This window comes from Nycticebus coucang, chromosome 5 (assembly GCF_027406575.1).
Source record: "Nycticebus coucang isolate mNycCou1 chromosome 5, mNycCou1.pri, whole genome shotgun sequence".
NCBI lineage: Eukaryota > Metazoa > Chordata > Mammalia > Primates > Lorisidae > Nycticebus > Nycticebus coucang.
In genome coordinates, this window is record NC_069784.1 from 125,096,166 (window position 1) to 125,110,160 (window position 13,995).

The following is a 13,995-nucleotide window of genomic DNA, read 5'->3' on the forward strand; positions in this document are numbered from 1 at the left end:
AAATAGAGTCATTACTTTAATCTCACATCTTCAGTTCACATGAAAACTGTCAGAGTGATCATTCTAAATCAGTCCTTCTCTGATTAGGAACCCTTTTATTCCCCTAGAATAACATCCAAATTCCTCTGTATGGTGCTTACCTGTCTCTTCAGTCTCACCATTCATCTCCACATAGAGAATAATGTTGAGTTGAAGAATGCATTAAAGGTCATCTTGTCCATATAACAGAGATGAGAAAACAGGCCCATATTTTTCCAAATTTGATGAAAACTATAAAATTTTCAACCTAGAATTCTATACCCAGCTAAAATATCTTTCCACAATGAAAGTAAAATACTCAGGTGTAAAATCCTGAAAGGATTCATCCCCAGAAGACTCACACTGCAAGAAATTCTAAAATAAATCTTGGAGACAGAGGAAAATTATACCAAATGGAAATATAGTCGATCTTTGAATACCATGAGTTTGGACTTCATGGGTCCACTTATATATGGACTTTTTTCAACCAAATACAGATTGAAAAGACAGAGTTGTAAAATCCACATAATCAGGGGTCTAATTTGTCATGTATGTGGGTTCTGCAGGGCCAATTATGGGTCTTGAGTATGGGCAGCTTTTGGTATATGTGGGGGTCCTAGAACCAATTCCTCACATATACCAAAGGATAACTATATAGACCTACACAAAGGAATTAAGAGAAGTGGGAATGGTAACTATGTAGATAAATATATAAGATTTTTTTCAATTCCCCCTCCCGTTTTTTTTTTTTTTTTTTTTTTTTTAGAGACAGGGTCTCACTCTATCACCCAGGCTAAATCATAACTCATAGCCTCAAACTTCTGGTTTTGCCTGAGCTGCAGTGGACGTTTCCAGGGCAGCCGACCCAGATCTTCTGAGTCCTGCACCACCTCCTGTGGAAGCTTGAGCTAGCTGTGCAGCTTTCTCCCTTTGTCTCATAACCATGTCCACCAATGAGAATGCTAATTCACCAGCTGCCCGACTTAACAGGTTCAAGAACAAGGGAAAAGACAGTACAGAAATGAGGCGACGCCGAATAGAAGTTAATGTGGAGTTGAGGAAAGCTAAGAAAGATGACCAGATGCTGAAAAGGAGAAATGTAAGCTCTTTTCCTGATGATGCTACTTCTCCACTGCAGGAAAACCGAAACAACCAGGGTACTGTAAATTGGTCTGTGGATGACATTGTCAAAGGTATAAACAGCACCAATATGGAAAACCAGCTCCAAGCTACTCAGGCTGCCAGGAAACTACTTTCTAGAGAAAAACAGCCTCCCATCGACAATATAATCCGAGCTGGTTTGATCCCAAAATTTGTGTCCTTCTTGGGTAGAACTGATTGTAGTCCCATTCAGTTTGAATCTGCATGGGCACTAACTAACATTGCTTCTGGGACATCAGAACATACTAAGGCTGTGGTAGATGGAGGTAGATGCTATTCCAGCATTCATTTCTCTGTCGGCATCTCCCCATGCTCATATCAGTGAACAAGCTGTGTGGGCTCTAGGAAACATTGCAGGTGATGGTTCAGTTTTCTGAGACTTGGTTATTAAGTATGGTGCAGTTGACCCACTGTTGGCTCTTCTAGCTATTCCTGATATGTCATCTTTATCATGTGGTTACTTACGTAATCTTACCTGGACACTTTCAAACTTTTGTCGCAACAAGAATCCTGCACCCCCATTAGATGCTGTGGAACAGATTCTTCCTACTTTAGTGCGTCTCCTGCATCATGATGATCCAGAGGTATTAGCAGATACTTGCTGGGCTATTTCTTACCTTACTGATGGTCCAAACGAACGGATTGAAATGGTTGTGAAAACAGGAGTTGTGCCCCAACTTGTAAAGCTTTTGGGAGCTACTGAATTGCCAATTGTGACTCCTGCACTAAGAGCCATAGGGAATATTGTCACTGGGACAGATGAACAGACTCAGGTTGTAATTGATGCAGGAGCACTTACTGTCTTTCCCAGCCTGCTGACCAACCCCAAAACTAACATCCAAAAGGAAGCTACATGGACAATGTCAAACATCACAGCTGGCCGTCAGGACCAGATACGGCAAGTTGTGAATCATGGACTAGCCCCATTACTTGTTGGTGTTCTCGCTAAGGCAGACTTTAAGACACAGAAGGAAGCTGTATGGGCCGTGAGCAACTACACAAGTGGTGGAACAGTTGAACAGATTGTATACCTTGTTCATTGTGGCATAATAGAACCATTGATGAACCTCTTAACTGTAAAAGATACCAAAATTATTCTGGTTATTCTGGATGCCATTTCAAATATCTTTCAGGCTGCTGAAAAACTAGGTGAAACTGAGAAACTTAGTATAATGATTGAAGAATGTGGAGGTTTGGACAAAATTGAAGCTCTACAAAACCATGAAAATGAGTCTGTGTACAAGGCTTCATTAAACTTGATTGAGAAGTATTTCTCTGTAGAGGAAGAGGAGGATCAAAATGTAGTACTAGAAACTACCTCTGAAGGCTATACGTTCCAAGTTCAGGATGGGACTCCTGGGACTTTTAACTTTTAGATTGTATAGCTGAGGTACAAAGTTGTCGTGTACTGCGTTTGGTATAAGTTTGTCTTAACTATTTCTCTACTACGAACTCTTTTTAAACGTGGTCTGTTATTGTAGCACTTTTTACAACAAAACTATACTTGAACAGTTCCAAACTGTACATACATACTGTCTGGAGCCTATCCTCTGAAAGGGTTTCTTATTTCTATGTGGAATTTCATATCTTGCAGTGTCCTGTAAATAAAGATTAAAGTCTACCCTTTTCTTTAAAAAAAAAAAAAAAAAGAAAAAAGAAAACAAATAGCAAAGTGATCAATTTAAACCTAACCTAATTAGTAATCACATTAAATGTAAGTAGGCTCTAAACACCCCCATCAAAGAGCAAAGATTGTCAGAGTGGATAAAACAGCAAGACCAAACTATATCTTTCCTACCAAAAATTACTTTACAAGGCAAGCACAAAAAAGATTAAGAATAAAAGTAAAAGGATGAGAAAAATAAACTAATCAAAAGAAAGCTAGAAAAAATATATAGTTAATCACATTAATACATTTTCTAATATAAAAGTAAATTTGGATGTCTTACGAAACTAGCCGAACCATGGTATATTTTGTTTCATACATGTGCATTATATTTCTATATGTTAAAAACAATGTATTTTTATAGATATATACATATTTTTTAAAAAGAAAGAAAGCTAAAAAATCTATATTAATGCCTAACAAAGTAGATTTCAGAGCAAAGAATTCCACCAGGGATAAAGAAATGTATTTTATATAATAAAATTGTCAATTCACCAGAAGAACATAACAATCCTAAATGTTTATGCACTTACAACAAAGCTTCAAAATATATGAAGCAAAAACCTGTTAAAACTTAAAGGAAAATATATAAATTTATATTTATAGTTGAAGTATTCAACAGCCTCTCTCAATAATTCATAGAACAAATAGAACAATCAGTAAGGATATAGAAGACTCATATATCATGTATGTAAATATTACTATATTGAGGATATTAGCTAATTGACACTTAAAAAACATTCTCCTCCAACTACAAGATAGACATACTCTCAACGTGCATATGGAACATTTATCAAGTCAGATTACAATACTAGCCATAAAACAAATTTCAACCAAATAACTGAAGGAAGACATGTATGATTAAAACCATTATTCACTGAATTTTTAGATCATATTTTAAGACAACGCCCAGAACAAATATGAATTTAACAGGAATTTACTCTTTCACCAACAAAGCCTGAGACCGTGATTGAGTCACGTGAATTAGTCACAGGCTGAAGGAACGCGAGTTGCCACTATTCTTAGGAGAAGCAGCTCTTGCCATGTACAGACAAAAAGAAAATCTTCCCACCCACCTAAGGCCATAATACGTCACAGAAAAGCATTCTTAAGTGCTGGGTCATAATAACTTACAACTGACCGACTGGGATAGCCTAAGGGATCAGTTGGGGGCTGGGGTGGGAGAATTGTTTATTTAACTTTTGTAAAGATTCTATTTCCTGATTTACTTTCTAAGAAAAGATTGACAGGTGGTTCATTAGAAAGGGTGATTTAACATTTGCATAATAAACTAAACGTTTTTCCACTTAATAGGTTTCTGGTTTTATTGGGAGGCTGCTTTTCCCAGCCCCCTCTCCCAGGGTGGTCTCCCTGCACTACTCACCACAGTCTCAGGGGGGTTGACAGTAGAAGCTGTGGATCTCAGGTCATGACCTGCGCAAAAGGACAGAGAAACTAAAAAAGTGATATAAATACATTGTGAATATGAGAGCATGGGACAGAGTGGGTTATATCTCGTGTGTTACGATAAGAAGTCAGTAGACGATCTCTATAAGGAATAAATCACAAAGTAGGAACAGAAAATGTCATTTGGAGGTACAAAAGAAACTACAAGAAGAAACAGCTGGAAGAGTAGTGGTGACTAAGGGAACAAGACTAAAGTTGAACGGGGGTCCTAGGGTTCCCTGGATTATAACTCTGTGTGTATTATGTTGGTTTTAAAAACCATTCTTAAAGTATAATTAAAGTCATTAATGAAGTGAATAGTTCAAGAATTCAGGACACAGTGACAATCTGGTAAGTCTCTAGGCTCTACTCATCAATAATAAACTGTAACATCCCTCCCTCCCATTTGGTATCCTCAAACTTATACTCCTTTGCCAGGTAACATACCTACAAGGCAAACTGACCTACGTTTCTTCTCTTCTCAGAGCATTAAGGAGCTTCCCATGGCCCAAAGCAACAACCCAATGCTCCTAAACACAGGCTTTGCCAACAGCATCCCCCTCCTGTGAGGTTTCTCACTACCCACCGTGTGTCCATTAGCTTCCTGTCACCGCAACATCAAGATGCTTTATCTCTCCACACACCCAGCCTGAGTTCCTCTCCCTCTGGCCTCCTTCTTCAAGACTCAACCAGTGGGTCATTTCCACCAGGAATCCAGCTCAGATTTTACCTGAGGAGTGCTGGGTTCTCTCCTATCTTTTCCATGACTATCCCAACAATGTTCATTGTGTTCTGTCTCTAGAACCCCCACTAGATTGTGAGTTTCTTAATGTGAATCTTTGTATCCCCAATGCCTTATCAACCAGCATGTATCAGGGACTCAATAAGTTCATTCTGAGAATTCTCATCTGGACCAAAAGGAAGCCGTATCTAACAAAAAATTAGATCTAATTTTCACTCAGAGTAAATCCGTATCTGCCACAGAATGATATACACACACACCCAAAGCATATAAACAGTCTATCCTAACTCCTGGGCAGAATAGGTAGTCGCTTAAAGGGCATGATTTTCAAAGTTACTGGAAAGTTCCTCTTAGTTAGATAGACTTTAATAATTCAAGAAAGTTCTTAGTTAGATATACTTTATTCACCTAGCTGCAATAATTCAAGAAAGGCTTCCCCAAACAAACATCTAAAGAATTGCCTCTTCAAGCTTTGTTTTTTTCAAACACAAATAATCCTGACAGCCCTGACAGTGCTTACATTGGTTATGCTCATATCCACTTGGTGTGATTTCCCCCACATACAACTCCGCCATGCCTTCCTCATACAGAGGAAGGAGCATCTGAAATCACAGCCTGAATGACTAGGAGGTGGCCGGAAGGGGAAGGCCCTCTTTGGGAATCTGGGACACTGTCACATAGACTGACTTAAGTTCAGCCTTTGACTCATATCTCTCTGTGATGTTGAGCAGGTTACTTTGCCTATCTACGTCTTGGTTTTTTGGTGTTTTGTCTTATTGTTTCAATATGGACTCACTCTGTCACCCCTGCTGAAGTGCAGTAGCACTATCATAGCTCAATGCAGCCTTGAATTCCTACACTCAAGTAATGCTCTTGCTTCAGCCTCCCAAGTAACTGGGACTACAGGTGTACCACCACACACAGCTAATTTTTCTTTTCTTTCTTTCTTTCTTTTTTTTTTTTTGCAGAGATGGGGTCTTGCTGTGACATTCAGACTGGTCTGGAACTCCTGGCCTCGAGCAATCCTCTCGCCTCCACCTCTCAAAGAGCTGGGAAACTGTACCGGGCTAAGTCTTATTTTTAAGAGACCCCATTTTCCTGCTGTAGTTGGAGGATTAAATGATGCAACAGCTATTGAGCTGTTCAGCAGCATATGGGGTAGTCTCTCAGGAAATATTGGTTTTACCCACAGTATCATAAAGGGTAGACCAAAAACATGGGAGCCTCTGGGGTCAACAGGGAAAGCGAGAGGGCATGAGAGACAGCCCTCAAGTATTTCACAATTTGCATGGAGACTGGACACTTACTTGTAAGAGAATAGTCTCCGATAGCCTCCAGAGGTAGCACTCAGCCCATCTTATACAAGATAAGCTACCTCCTTCTCTGAGCTGCTTTTTTTTTTTTTTTTTTGCAGTTTTTTGGCTGAGGCCAGATTTGAACCCACCACCTCCGGTATATAGGGCCGGAGCCTACTCCTTAAGCCACAGGCACCGCCCTGCTTTTTTTTTTTTCATCTCCACATAATACTCCTACTAATACCACAAAATTTGGAAACAACGTAGATTCCGTCCATCTTTCAAGATGAGAAAGAAGATGGTTCTAAAATTTCTATGTTAACAAACTTACATGCTCACTTTGTCACATATACTAAGTACATTGAGTGATTGAGTGAATTGTTCAAACATTTGTAGGTAAGAAAGAGTTGTGAGGCAGAAATATTCCTTAAATACCTCTAGCTGCTTGAGGTATTTATATAGCCTGAGATGACGGTGGTTAGGGTAAGTGGACAAATGTGATTTGCTTTTAAACCTTAAATCAGTGGTTTCCAAACTTGGGCCTACATCAGAAGCACCTGAAGGATCTATTAAAATGTGGATTTCTGGCACCAGCCCCAAAGTTTCTGATTCATGAGATCAGGAGACCTGAGAATTTGCATTTCGAGCAAGTTCCTAGATGATGTGGCCACTGCTGGTCTGAGAACTGGGCTTTGAGAACTACTGCTCTCAACTATACACTATGCAGTTTAAAACAACTAAATCTTAAGTTTTCTTTTCAGAAATGGAAGGTACCACAGATACATTTTATAAATTCTTTTAGTATTTCTTTTAAATAATTTATTCTTGTTTAAAAAGATATATATGGGCGGCGCCTGTGGCTCAAGGAGTAGGGCACCGGTCCCATGTGCCGGAGGTGGTGGGTTCAAACCTAGCCCCGGCAAAAAATAAAATAAAATAAAATAAAAAGACATATATACAACCAAAGAATTTCTTTCTAGCGATCAAGTAATTCCAATAAAGTTTCTCAAACTTAATTACACACTCTTACTTCATTTTTCATCCATGCCATGGTCTTAAGATCTTAAAGTCTAAAAAATTCTGGTTAGTGTAACTGGACTTCCATATGTGGTATATTCACAAATAATTTTCAAATAGTACTTATATAGTACATACCTCTCTACAACAATTTTATTTTTGTGGCAATTTAATTTTTCTAGGTTGCTGGTAATATTTGATATTCTTTTTTTTTTTTTTTTTGCATTTTTTGGCCGGGGCCAGTCTTGACCCCACCACCCCCAGTATATGGGACTGGTGCCCTACTCCTTGAGCCATACGCGCTGCCCATATTTGATATTCTTTAACTTTGTTGCTTCAAACAGTATGAGAAAAGCAGGTTTTTAAATCCCCCTAAAATTAAAGCCAGGAAGAACTTCATGCTTTGAAGTTCAACCCTTCTGGAGAGAAGTTCACCAATATATAGCACAACCCCTGAAAGATTTCCAATCCTTTGACCCATTAACTCCCTTTGAAACCAGTCCTGAGGGAATAATTTGACCGAAGGGTTATGCATGAAAATGTACATCGCTCAGGGATGCAAGGCTGGTTTAACATACGCAAGTCTATAAACGTTATCCACCATATTAACAGAGGCAAAAATAAAGATCACATGATCCTCTCAATAGATGCAGAAAAAGCATTTGATAAAATCCAGCATCCTTTTCTAATTAGAACACTGAAGAGTATAGGCATAGGTGGCACATTTCTAAAACTGATTGAAGCTATCTATGACAAACCCACAGCCAATATTTTACTGAATGGAGTAAAACTGAAAGCTTTTCCTCTTAGAACTGGAACCAGACAAGGTTGTCCTCTGTCACCTTTACTATTCAACGTAGTGCTGGAAGTTCTAGCCAATACAATTAGGCAAGACAAGGAAATAAAGGGAATCCAAATGGGAGCAGAGGAGGTCAAACTCTCCCTCTTTGCTGACGACATGATCTTATACTTAGAGAACCCCAAAGACTCAACCACAAGACTCCTAGAAATCATCAGAAAATACAGTAATGTTTCAGGATATAAAATCAATGTCCACAAGTCAGTAGCCTTTGTGTACACCAATAACAGTCAAGATGAGAAGCTAATTAAGGACACAACTCCCTTCACCATAGTCTCAAAGAAAATGAAATACCTAGGAATATACCTAACGAAGGAGGTGAAGGACCTCTATAAAGAAAACTATGAAATCCTCAGAAAGGAAATAGCAGAGGATATTAACAAATGGAAGAACATACCATGCTCATGGATAGGAAGAATCAACATTGTTAAAATGTCTATACTTCCCAAAGCAATCTACCTATTCAATGCCATTCCTATCAAAATACCAACATCGTACTTTCAAGATTTGGAAAAAATGATTCTGCGTTTTGTATGGAACCAGAAAAAAACCCGTATAGCTAAGGCAGTTCTCTGTAACAAAAATAAAGCTGGGGGCATCAGCATACCAGATTTTAGTCTGTACTACAAAGCCATAGTGCTCAAGATAGCATGGTATTGGCACAAAAACAGAGACATAGACACTTGGAATCGAATTGAAAACCAAGAAATGAAACTAACATTTTACAACCACCTAATCTTTGATAAACCAAACAAGAACATACCTTGGGGGAAAGACTCCCTATTCAATAAATGGTGTTGGGAGAACTGGATGTCTACATGTAAAAGACTGAAACTGGACCCACACCTTTCCCCACTCACAAAAATTGATTCAAGATGGATAAAGGACTTAAATTTAAGGCATGAAACAATAAAAATCCTCCAAGAAAGCATAGGAAAAACACTGGAAGATATTGGCCTGGGGAAAGACTTCATGAAGAAGACTGCCATGGCAATTGCAACAACAACAAAAATAAACAAATGGGACTTCATTAAACTGAAAAGCTTCTGTACAGCTAAGGAGACAATAACCAAAGCAAAGAGCCAACCTACACAATGGGAAAGGATATTTGCATATTTTCAATCAGACAAAAGATTGATAACTAGGATCTATAGAGAACTCAAATTAATCCACATGAAAAAAGGCAACAATCCCTTATATCAATGGGCAAGAGACATGAATAGAACTTTCTCTAAAGACGACAGATGAATGGCTAACAAACACATGAAAAAATGTTCGTCATCTCTATATATTAGAGAAATGCAAATCAAAACAACCCTGAGATATCATCTAACCCCAGTGAGAATGGCCCACATCACAAAATCTCAAAACTGCAGATGCTGGCGTGGATGTGGAGAGAAGGGAACACTTTTACACTGCTGGTGGGACTGCAAACTAGTACAACCTTTCTGGAAGGAAGTATGGAGAATCCTCAAAGCACTCAAGCTAGACCTCCCATTTGATCCTGCAATCCCATTACTGGGCATCTACCCAGAAGGAAAGAAATCCTTTTATCATAAGGACACTTGTACTAGACTGTTTATTGCAGCTCAATTTACAATCGCCAAAATGTGGAAACAGCCTAAATGCCCACCAACCCAGGAATGGATTAACAAGCTGTGGTATATGTATACCATGGAATACTATTCAGCCATTAAAAAAAATGGAGACTTTACATCCTTCGTATTAACCTGGATGGACGTGGAAGACATTATTCTTAGTAAAGCATCACAAGAATGGAGAAGCATGAATCCTATGTACTCAATTTTGATATGAGGACAATTAATGACAATTATGGTTATGGGGGGGGAACAGAAAGAGGGAAGGAGGGAGGGGGGTGGGGCCTTGGTGTGTGTCACACTTTATGGGGGCAAGACATGATTGCAAGAGGGACTTTACCTAACAATTGCAATCAGTGTAACCTGGCTTATTGTACCCTCAATGAATCCCCAACAATAAAAAAAAAAAAAAGAAAATGTACATCGCTGCAAACTTGGAGATTCAATTATCACCATGGGGGATTAGTTAAGTCATTTGTGACATATACATACACTGGCATATTTAGCAGCCTTTAAAAATGAAGATTCTTTTTTAGTATCATGAGAAAATACTTATAATAGTAAGGGGAAAGGCTAGCGAAAAAGCTGTTTTATATGTTGTTTGACTTCAACTGTGTGACTATAAAAACTATGTACTGAAAAAGATTCAAAGCAAAACACAAAATGTCAATGAGTTATCAATAGAGGACAGAATTACAAGTGAGTTTTCTTCTTTTCTTCATACTTTTCTATATTGAACATGTATTACTTTTCTAATAAGAAAACAGTAAGCACTACTTTAAAAACAAGTAAAACTGGAGGCCTTGAAATGTGTAAATGTTCTCCAGAATATTAAATGGGTAGAAATAATAAGCTCCCCCTTCATATAAAGTTACGAGAAAGTACAACAACGTTATTCTCTTTTTAACAATATTCTCTTTTTTAAATAATATTTTTTAAAAGAGAATATTAGGAAATTGTGACTTTTTCAAATGGTCGATAAATTCTGCTTTTTAAAAGTTGTTGTAAGGACATTTCTTTTGATGCCAACTGCTGATGTATACATTAACTTCCTAGTCAGCAGACAAAACACAGGGCCACTCTCAGTTAGCCTGTTACTGAACTTGTTTTCAATGTGGTACTGTGCCTACTTTAATTTTTTATATGTGTTAAAAATACAGACATTGTGCACGCTCGAACTGCCACATAACACTATTCCCTTTAGAGAGAAATTCAGGAAAAGGCAGGTTAGTACTGACTATTTTCTAAAGTGGATTAGTAAATAAAAGCCCCATGAGCACCTAGGCATGGGGCAAATTATTTATAAGCGGTCTTAAACATTAATCACAATATAACAAAGCTCCACTCAATCGTTTGTCACTGTATAGTATTTGGAGCTGAGTCTCTCCTAAAACCGTGAAACATGTTTAAATTCAATCATATGTTGTTAAGGAAAGGATAAAATTATGGTTATGATTAACGCATTACATTGTAAACACCTAAGCAACAAAGAAATAGCATGAAACTATTTTTTAAATCCCTACTATGTACCTGTTACTGTGCAAACTAGGATGTCAGAGATGGAACTCTATCAGTGTTCCCATCAGAAATCAGTGTTATAATCAGGAGTCCACGTGAACTGAAGGAGTCAAGATAAAAAGCACAAATTTAGAATGAGTGATTGATGCAAATGAAGTTATCAGTAAGAGATTGGCTATAAAGCAGCAAGTTTAAACAATGAGACTATGCCAGGCAGCACTTCTAAAATTTTTGCTTACGCTGAAAAGGAGAAAAAATAAACTAAAAGAAATTCGTTTTTTTAAACAGGGGAAGAACTATTAAATTTATTTTTGAAACAACATACCGAACTCTGTTAACAGTGTTCCAACAGGTAAATTAAGGAGCATAAAAATTATATATTTAAAAATCTGGCATATTTTTGATTTGGAACAAAAGCATCTAAAGTTTCTACAAATCAACATACCATGCCCTATTTAAGCAATAGTGAGCTTACTCTAGACTTTATCTCCTTCATGTTCTCAATTAAATTCCTTTGTTTTTCATTGATAAAACTAGCATGGAAGGCAAACTAATTGTGAAAGTTTTCACTGTTACTCAGTATATAAGGATTGAATTAAAAATTTTGACCAGATGACTAAAGTAATTTTTACAGGTATGTATATTCACTAATTTCCCTGACTAAAATGTTGGCAAGTTGGGAGTTTCCAGCTGAGCTCTGCTTCCCATGAAAACAACCATGTCAACTCCAGAAATGGCCTTCTCAGGCTTTATAACTGCAGACCTTTGGTTTGTGGGGGGGTGTCATAATGACAATACAACATTTAGAAAACTTTTGATTTCTTCTTCTTACCTTAGAATTGAGAGAGACAAAAAGAGAGAGAGAGAGAGTTGTGATATAGATGGAATTGTTTTATTTAGAAAAATCATTGGGTATAAAATGTTCTACATTTTGTTCTTACATGTGATATAGTATAAACTTGTTTTATATAAATCTACCATCTCATTCGGGATGATTAGTAACCTACCTCTGTTAATCCTCGAGGGAAGTCTGGAAACTGCAATTGACATTTTTCTCTTTTTGAGTCATCTCCAGTAAGCTGTCATTAATTCTCTTCTTATATGTGTTGCTTTTGTTTATTTGCATGGATTTTCTGCTTTCAGAATAAAACTGGTCTCAGATGCAGCTGTCCTGGCTTGTTGTTTGAATCTTTGCACATTCCAACAGCATTTTCCACTGGAATGTTGAATTTAATGAATGAAACACCAGATGTTCCAGGTACATTCGGCCTGGGCAGAGAAGGGCATAAATGACAGGGCCCTATTTTCAACTTTTCAAAGAGTTAAAAAATTAGGATTCATGTCAACTCCTTAGAAGTACCAACATGTTATGTTAAAGTGAGATTTATAGCTTTCAAAATGCTGTTTGATTACTTCACAGACAATATGACTTCATTTACGTCATCTGATAAAGTTCTTCACAGAACTGTGACAATCAAATAAGACCATAATGTAAGAGTACATTGAAACCCTTATGCAAACATAAGGTGTTTTTAAAACCTTTTTAGTGTGAAATATAACAGATACAGAAAAATACATAATCATATCATCTAAAATATGTTGATTTCTTTCTTTCATAAATGTTCTGTGGAGCTGCCAGTGAAGTTATATAGGCTTTCTATTAGCCCAATGCTCTCTCCTTTAAGGATAATCTTTTCTTTTTTCTGTGCTTGATTTTATAAGACTTTGTTTTTGTTTGTTTGTTTGTTTGTTTTTTGCAGTTTTTGGCCGGGGCTGGGTTTGAACCTGCCACCTCCAGTACATGGGGCCCGCACCCTACGCCTTTGAGGTACAGGTGCCGCCCCTATAAAACTTTGTTTTTGTCATTGGTTTTCTGCTGTTTCACAACAATGGGTTTAAGTGAAGTTTTTTTTTTTTTAATTTACCTGGCTTGAGATTCACTGGAACTCTATCTGTAGATTAACATCTTTCATCAGTTCTGGAGAATTCTCAGCCATTATCTTTTCAAATATATTATCTTTTCCAACCACCATGATGGCTCACACCTGGAATCCCAGCCCTTTGCGAGGCTAAGGTAGAAAAATGGCTTGAGGCCAGGAATTCCAGGACAATCTGGACAATATAGCAAGATCCCATTTCTACAAAGAATTTAAAAATCAGCTGGGCATGCTGGCATGCTTCTGTAGTCCTAGCTACTCAGGAGGCTGAGATGGAAGGATCAATTGAGCTCCTGGGATTCAGAGGCTGCAGTGAACTATGATAACACTGCATGAGTGACAAAATGTCACTCAATTCCAGCATGAGTGACGAAGTGTCTCTTAAAAAATATATTATCTTTTCCATGTCTCTATCTTCTCCTTCCAGAACTCAAATTAAGCATATGTTTCTTGATCTCCTTGAAGCATCCTCTATATTTCTAATCCTGTTTCTTTTTGTTGCTCTGTTTTGTTCTTGGGATACTAACCCCATTTTATGGTCTGACCTACTTTATAGTTCTGATCTTCTTTATGCTTCATCAATTCCATCTTCAGTTGCTTCTAATCTAATGTTAAGACCCATCCACTAGAGTAAGCTTGGTCGCTCACACTTGTAATCCTAGCATTCTGGAAGGCCAAGGCAAGTGGATTGCTTAAACTCAGGAGATGGAGACCAGCCTGAGCAAGAGAAAGACCCCA

At 37.7% G+C, this 13,995-nt stretch overlaps 1 pseudogene across 1 annotated transcript; it reads left to right on the forward strand.

Annotated features, from left to right (window-relative positions):
* Window positions 1–855: 855 nt before the first annotated feature.
* On the forward strand, window positions 856–2,570 carry LOC128585892 (importin subunit alpha-1-like; annotated as a pseudogene). Its single transcript, XR_008380138.1, has one exon. The product of XR_008380138.1 is annotated as an importin subunit alpha-1-like (transcript).
* Window positions 2,571–13,995: the final 11,425 nt, after the last annotated feature.